This window comes from Sceloporus occidentalis, unplaced genomic scaffold, assembly GCF_023333645.1.
Source record: "Sceloporus occidentalis isolate IW3139 unplaced genomic scaffold, rSceOcc1.0.p SCAF_16, whole genome shotgun sequence".
NCBI lineage: Eukaryota > Metazoa > Chordata > Lepidosauria > Squamata > Phrynosomatidae > Sceloporus > Sceloporus occidentalis.
In genome coordinates this window covers 14,935,001-14,943,603 of record NW_028316996.1, presented here as the reverse complement: position 1 = coordinate 14,943,603, position 8,603 = coordinate 14,935,001, and positions in this window count along the sequence as shown.

Below are 8,603 nucleotides of genomic sequence, written 5' to 3'. Positions count from 1 at the left end.
ATAATAAAAAAATCATTAAAATAATAATATAAATAATAATAATAATAAAAAATAATAAAGTGAGCTAAGTGATGTCATTGTGACATCACTGGAATTAATAACATGTTCAGGAGGTCCCTAAGAGGACCTCTAATCATTTAAAAAAAAATATATATATAAAAAAATAAATAAAAAAAATACAAAATAAAAAATTAAAATAAATATATAAAAAAGATAAAAAAAAAATTTAAAACCTTACATCCCATTGCCCTAGCATAACATCTACCCAGTATAACCCTCCTGCCCCCGTTCACAACCCCCAAACCCGTTAAGCAATAAGCATAAATATTCTACAAAAAATGTACGCCTTATAGTATGTTCCCTGGTGCTGGGAAAGTATGAAAAATCTATATAAATTAGGTATTTCTGAAATCAGGACACCTGAATTGATAAACTCGGAGGGGATTTTCCATCACTTTACCTAATTTTGTGAGGATTCAGAGGGAAAATGTTAAAAAAAATTAGGTGTTTTTTTTCATTTTTTTTCTAGTTTTTACTAAATTTCTCATTCTAAATTTTCAGCTAATCACCCAACTATGGTATCAAAAGAAAGCTCTATCTCTCCTTGAAAAAACAATATATCATTTACATGTGTACACTATTCATAGGAAAAGAGAATAATCGCTGAACCGACATAGCGCAAAAATGGCAAAATTGCTCTGGGACTTGAGGTACCAAAAACCCCTGGGATTGAAGGGGTTAAATCACAAAACGTATTGATCTTCACAGATGCATAAGAACAGGACAAAGCTTCAACGTCTTCCGCGTTTCGCCCATATGGGCTTAATCATAAACAAACGATTCTCACATAGGAACTGGTATTTAAAACAAAATTAAACCAATCACCACTTATATCATCCTGCAGTCTTGATTACTTGCACATGATACAATTGAAGCAAGAACATAGTCCGATGTACATAGAAAATAGAAATCGCATTAATGCTGAGATAACATATATACCACACAGATAGACATAAAATATTAAAATCATAAACAAAAAATCCCAAAACTTGAGTAAGCGCTAATAAATATATGAAGAAGTACATATACCGTATTGGCTCGAATATAGGCCGCACTTTTTCCCCCCACTTTAAGTCTTTAAAGTGGGGGTGCGGCCTATATTCGGGGTCTAGCGCCCGACGCCCGGGACATGCAGTTCCGGGCGCCGGACAGGCAGCAGGGTTAGGATACAGATCCCCCGCAGCGGTACAGGGGACCCGTATCCTACTCTCTGATACGCTTAGACAGCCTCCCCTGCCGGCACCGGAAGTTGTATACGCGTATTGCGTAGATGTCCCCCGCCGGCCCCGCAAGACACCCGGGAGTCTGCTCTGGTAAGTCGGGGGGGGGGGGCAGTGTGGCAGCATATCTCGGGGGGGGGGCAGTGGCAGCATATCTCCGGGGGGGGAGGACAGTGGCAGCATATCTCGGGGGGGGGGGACAGAGTGGCAGCATATCTTGGCGGGGGGGGATAGAGTGGCAGCATGTCTATTAAAAAAACTTTCTTTAAAAAAGCACCAAACTTTTAGGGTGCGGCCTATATACAGGGGCGGCCTATATCCGAGCCAATACGGTAAATAGGTGGGTACAAAAAAAAATACATAAATTATTATTTAAATATTAATCTAAATAATAAATTAAAACAAATATCACTATCTAACTATTAATGTAATTATTACACAAATGAAAAGGGAGATATGATTATACCACTCATTAATAACTTATAATAATTATGATGAATTTATAAATGTATAATACAGATTCTCATATCTTAACTTAGAATAAAATCTAATATAAATTAATAAGTAATGATTTTATTAAAAATATTAAAATAATCGCAGTTTAATTAAATAAATCAATAACCAATGTATGTATGAATCAACTAATTGTATATGGTGTTAGTAATGGGATGTATAATACATGGTTTTAGGTTTTACATATGATATAGTGATTCATTTAAAGTCCTGCTACAGGCTGGCGTTATGAGCAGTGTTCCTGATGGTACCGTTTGTAAATTTGAAATACAAAATATGGTTCTTCGTAAACTTGCGAAACAGCAACCCCGAAGTGAAGTTTGAGCTTGGAGTGTGCTTTACGATACATTTTTTTTAAATGGTTGAGCCAAAAAAAGTTTTTTTCTGATCTTTTTGTATATTCTTGTTATGTTAAGTTTTTTCCATATGGGTAAACATAATTCGTTGGAACGTAAGGTTTATATGTAATGTAAGGAATTTTTACTTTATGCAGTGGGTGGTAAATAAATGGAACAGCCTCCCATCATAAGTGGTAGAGGCTAATACAATGAAGGAACATTCATGGGATAGGAAAGCCATCCTGAATTTAAGATGAGACCAAGGAGTGATTAAACTCAGACTAGATGGGACAAACAAATTCAGTGTTTCTACAATGGCTGTTCTATATAAAAAGCGATTTGGGAAATGTAAAAAGTGGTTTCACCATGGAGAGGTCATCTTGATTGGACCATTCTTTTGGTTGCTGTGGAAAGACCTTTTAAACATTGTGCCACAATAGTGATAAGACCGCTTTCTGACATTGCAGTCCAATACGGAGATTTCAGTAAAGGAACCTGCTCTAAAACAGTTGCTAAAGCTCCCTGTTTCTTGGGCTTCGTCCCTATACATTCTTGACGCCATGGCAACCAGTATTTTTCCATGACTCCAATTACTTCTGAAGCACAGACAATGGTCTAAAATTCAGAAATGTTTGTTTTAAAGTGTTAAATGCAGCTACGCAGTGGCGAGAAAGAAACAAAGAGATCTTTGGCATGTCACTAATTATTTTGAGTAGTTACTCAGGAGAGCTGGCTAGCAAATATCCCCTTTAAGTGTATAATGTGGATGATACGATTTTTATAAGGCATGACAAAAGTAGACAGCATACTGCCCTCTTGGGTGATCAGACCCCCTAGTTTGCTGTATCTCAATGGGCTACTTGCGGGGGAGATCCCTGATCTCCACAACTGGCCCATTTACTCTATGGAGGTCTGCGCAAAGTTGGCTCCATAGACTCCATTTAAAGCCACTGTAGGCTTTTAAAACATAGAGAAGACAGAGAATGTGGAATGGGTGGCTGAGGGGCCTGCCCTACGCCTTGCCTTGATGAGCCATGTATTTAAGATGGATCAGACAGTTTTTGTGAATAAAGTGAAGCGGGCAGGGAATGGGAGGCGAATACATCTCTTGCACAGCATATAGCAAGGTGGTGGGAGGGGGCGACACCACGACAATTTAAAGGGACCTCTCAGCCATCATATGCCATCAAGTGCATATAATGGCAGGAGTGTCCCTTTTAAGAAACGTTAGCTTCCCTTCCTTCCAATACTAAGTTCAGTTTTATAAAGACTGAGCTTTAAGAATTGTGTAGACAATCAGTCAGAAACAGATGTGTGGTGATGCACTTAAATAAATCTACGTGACTGTGACCCAAATTTTAGGTAGGTCAAGTTACGATTATAATATAGAGTCCAGCGTCCCTGGGTATCAGCTGTTTATCAAGTGACCTGTTTAGTGGGATCCCCTGGAGCTTTACATGCATAATGCCACAACCAGGAGACGTATGCGTTATTGATTCATCAGGATGAAACATATTTAAAAAATAGTATGTTGTGCACATGGCCTTGTAATAATCTGCGGGCAGCAAGATCACTGTAATGTTTCAAGCACACCTAGTAACAAATTTTGAACGTACTAAATAAGATTTAAGGTGTTGCAAGCGTATATGCTGGGACTGGGTAAATCGTTGACAGAATGATTGGCACATGAAGGAATTTGGATGTGTGTCCTGTTGGGAGGAGAGAGAGTGTCCATTAAGTCACTGTTCATCTTCTACTGTCTGAACTCCTAAACGCAGTGGTGCTTTAGACAAGTGTTTTGTCTGCCTTAAGACGTGCACCAAAGGCTGCCACCAACGGCTGATTGCTGTGCTCCTGGGAAGGTCCTTTTGACTTGAGGGTGGAGATGATGCTCAAAAATAGGGTGTATTAAAGGGACAACTTAAACCTGATCTAGTGGCTAGCCCTAGATTTATAGTTAAATAATGAGAAATTATAGTATTTTTCTATTAGGAAAATAACGGTTAAGTGCAATAAGGAGACCTGTCCAAGGCTATGACAATGCGGAGGCATTGTAACGAGTGATATTGCAAGAATATAACAAGAATGTAACAACATTTAAGGAAATAACTTCACATGTGATGTGCAGGCTTGGCTTAATACTTGTGGCCTATACATGTGATACATATTGAGAAACTTGATGCTTGTCTAGTGATTGCTCAGTCAGTAGGCACCATTGAAAGGATAACAGCATGTGAAAAAACATATCTAGAAGTATTTGCGACAGGTTCTATAACTGGTATGATTTTCAAACAGGGGTCTGACGAAGGATACATAAGTAAAGTTTGCAACCAAATGAAGCCTTTTAGTTCAGATGCCATTCAGCCTGGAGAAACCGAAGAGGAGGAAGATAAAGCATTAGCTAATAAAACAGAGGTGAGTCTTTCCATGTCTTAAGCACGCTTGAAGAAATGTTATTATTGAGCATATTCTTCTTAAAAAGGTAAAAACAAATTTATCTAGAAATCCCTCAGCCTTTAAATTAGATGCTATTCTCTTCTTGAGAAATCGTCAGATTGCTGTATAATAGTAGGTAAAGATGTGAATGCACAGTAATCTCGACATGTTACAGACTGTAGGACTGTGGACAATTCCCAGTAGTCAGGGAGCCATAGGTGCTATAGGTATAGTTGCTGGTAGCTAAGTTTGATCATCTGCCATTATATATTGCTCGCAATACATGTGTCCCCAGGCTGTCCGGCTCCTATAAATACCTCCATAGGCTTATCAGGTTTAAATTAAGCTAAACATGATCATTTGCAGTGATCATTAAGGACAGTGATGCAAGCATCCCTAACTCCTTAAATATACCGCGCACAGAGAAATACAGCAAATAAAAGCAAATAAACTTTTTGTATAAAAACCACAATTGTGGACGTTTTACTTTACTGAGAGGGTGGTACAAAAATGGAACAGCCTCCCAACAGAAGTGGTAGAGGTTAATATAGTGAGGGAATTTAAACATGTATAGATAGGCATAAAGGTATCCTGACTCTAGGACGAGGCCAAGAACTGATTAAGGTCTGAGTCTTTACACCAAGAAAAATGGGCAGACTAGATGGGCTGAATCACTCAGCGTCACTGCGTCACTCAATGTTTAGGGCTTTCCCGGGCTCATCGGAATTCTGCATCCAAGTGAAAAATAATATTGGCGTGTTAGCATGAATGCCTGTACCCAAGTAGGAAATCTGAATTATGTTGGCACATACCTCAAAATTCTATGGTTTTGCACAGGAGACTCTGAGATTTATTCACTAAAGTTGTAGTTGGCAGACTTGTTTGTAGATGTTTCCACTTGCTGACTCATAAATGTAAAGGGCCACCCCTGCTCATGCAGGAATGGTTAAGCCGACCCTGCATAAGGCATTAACCGTAAAAAAAAGTCTTGCTGATTAAAAATAGCACTAAACGTATTTGTTTTTTACTCATAATAAAACAATAAAGCAAACTTTAATTGTATTAAAAGTAAGGTTTGCTGAATCATATTCTTAGAAGAAAAATACTTTATTTTACCTGCTAATTTTGACTTCTACCTGCTGACTTCTAAACTCTTAAGGAAACAATTCTGCAAACTTTACTTTTAATATAAATGAGGTTTGCTTAAATGTTCCCCTTAGAATCAAAAATAAAAGTCTAAGCTCTTCTTGCATCAGAAGCTGGCCCTTCATAATGTATAATAAAATTGTAAACTCTCCTGCCAGCTTCAGCTTTAGTGAATATACCCCTCTGGCACAAACTCTGAACCTTGGATCTCCTGTTTTCTGTGACACAACACTCATCATTACTGCCAGTCTGCACAGGAAGATCATCTTTATTTAGAGTACTGTTGCTCTGCTGGTCTTCCGTTATATACAAAAAATATTATATTTTATAACATATGACCAATATATATCAATTCTAATTACAAGCAGCCCATTACTTCATTATAAAAGACATTTCTCATTTTGTAGTAATTGTTAAGCATACATATTTGTTGGGTGTAGAGTAGACCTGTGCATTTGGATTGGTACTAATTGCAAATTTACCAAATTTTGGCAAATTCTGCATTTCATGCAAAGCCACAAAAACAAAGCCAGAACCCCATGAAGAGGGCAAAAATGTAGCAAAAAGCTCAGAACTTTCATCCAATTTATGCGGGCACTTTTACTCACACCCTCACTCAATCCCATTCTGTTTCACTCGCGCCCTCTCTAAATGTTTCTCCACCTTCTCTGCTGACAACTTCCGCTAGTGCCGACCGCTCCAATCGGGGGAGAAGACATCTCTATTTTGCCTTAAGGTGAACTGCCCCCCAAATTGCAGCGTTTTTTGCCAATGCCCTTTCCCTCGATTGGAGGATCAAGAGAGAGGAAGTCACAGAAAAGGTTTGTGCCAGATTATGTCCGGGGAGATGTGGACGAAGATAAAAGAGAGAAGATGGAAGATGCAGAAGTGGAAGTGGTCGGCAGAGAAGGTAGGGAAACGTTTAGAGAGAATGAATGAGAATTAACGTAGGTACCGGGCAACGAATTTTGTTCCCGAATTTACAATGGCCCCTCCAGCCCACGATTTACGTGGGGTCCAAATGGATAGAGAACGAAATTTGTTGCACGAAAATACTTTTTGGTCCATTTGCACATGTCTACTGTAGAGTTTCATATTGCAGGCTATGTTTTATGTTTTGGAATAAACTGATTATATTTCCAGTCTTGGGCCTTATATTTGTCCGCCTCCATCTGCATCCATCTGATGATGTTGTTTTGACTGCATCTTTGATGTCTTGTTGAATTCTGTTTTCTTTTCCCTAAAGAACATGCTTGAGTGACCGATGCTTCCATAAGTAAAATAAAAGGAAATTTATAAGGAAGCTGCAGAAAGAACTTAGAACGTGCACTCTTGCGACCTTGTGCCAATATTTTTTTTTTGTGCCTGTGACAATCTTGTTTCGTGGCAGCCAGATATAAATGCTCCATTAGCAGAACGAAGGTGCTGGAATCCACTCTGAGCTGTTTTATTAAATACATTAATAAAAATGAAAAAGTCCTTACACTCTGGAGACCTCTTTTTTACGGTTGATTTACTATTATTTGTATAACTGACTGCAATAATTTTGAAATATATACGGTCTTTTATTGCACAATTTACATTACTCCTAATATTTTAGCTGAAATGAAAACAAATCAATACATATGCCTGTTGTGTATATTAATGGCAAACGTATTGCTGCTTGTTTTTTTTCACTTGATGGTGTAAGATTCCCCTGCAGTGTGCTTATTGCCCGACTTACTTTATACCGTAGCAGCTAACAAAAGAGGCAAATGGTGTAGTGTTTGGGCTAAGCTGTTAAAATAGTTGAATGGATAAGGCTGTGGTTGAGTGACAGGGGAGAGAAGGTTGTAGTTAATGGTCTTGTTACTAGTGTGGTACCTCAGGGGTCAGTATTAGGACCTTTACTTTTTAATATTTGTATTAGTGATGTCTTTTTGCAGATTATACAACTGTTTGCATATTTAACCTATTATTTTTAACCTATTATTTAATTTTCCATGTGCAGTGTGCCCAAAAATGGCACCATGAAATAGGGCACTGGTATTTAATTTTTGGTATTTGATTCCCAGTTGGGCCCTGGAAGGCTCAAACCTATTCTTCCTACTTTCCTTTCCATCTGATTTAGTCTTGGATGCCAAGCCCATGGACCAATACTCATTACACGTAACCACGGAAAAAAGGCGAGGATGTGGTTACCAGTCCATCGATGATGGACAGAATTATATGTAGTAATAGGAGTTATCTTTACCTGATTTTAGTACAAGCAGATTCTGTTCAGGGAACACCTCATGTTAAGATAAATGTCGCTCTAAAACTATCTATTCCCTGACCCCCCTACCCAGTTAAATAATCTGGACAATGACATATTATTACATTAATAATTTAAGTTACATATTATAAAAAAATTGTTGCCATCTCAGTTGTGTATTGAACACAAATTATATGAGTAATTTAAGTGCCATATATGTTTGTTTAAATAGAATTTTAAAACATCTTCCCTGTTTAACCCCTTCAATCCCCTATAGACGTACCGGGACGTCTAGCCTTTCGTGCAGCGTCAGGAACACATCCCTGCCGCTGCACGGGAGAACAGGCTGTCGTTTGACAGCCTGGACCCCCCCCTGGCAGCAGAAGCCAGCGTCGCTGGCTTTCTGCAGCCCGATCCCCTGTAACAACTTGGTGTGTCATTAGCCTTGGGGGACTGAACCACATCCGCGTCAGTGACATTACTGCCGGATGTGCGACACTGGGGGAGGGAGAGAGAGAGAGATAGAGACAGAGAGAGTTCGTTTTGCAGAGCTGCAGTGCTTAGTGCAAAACCACATTATATATTGGGGATAGTGTAGTGTTTTAGAAATTGGCCAGGTAGGTACAATGGCGCAACATGTCTTCAGCGCTGAGGAGG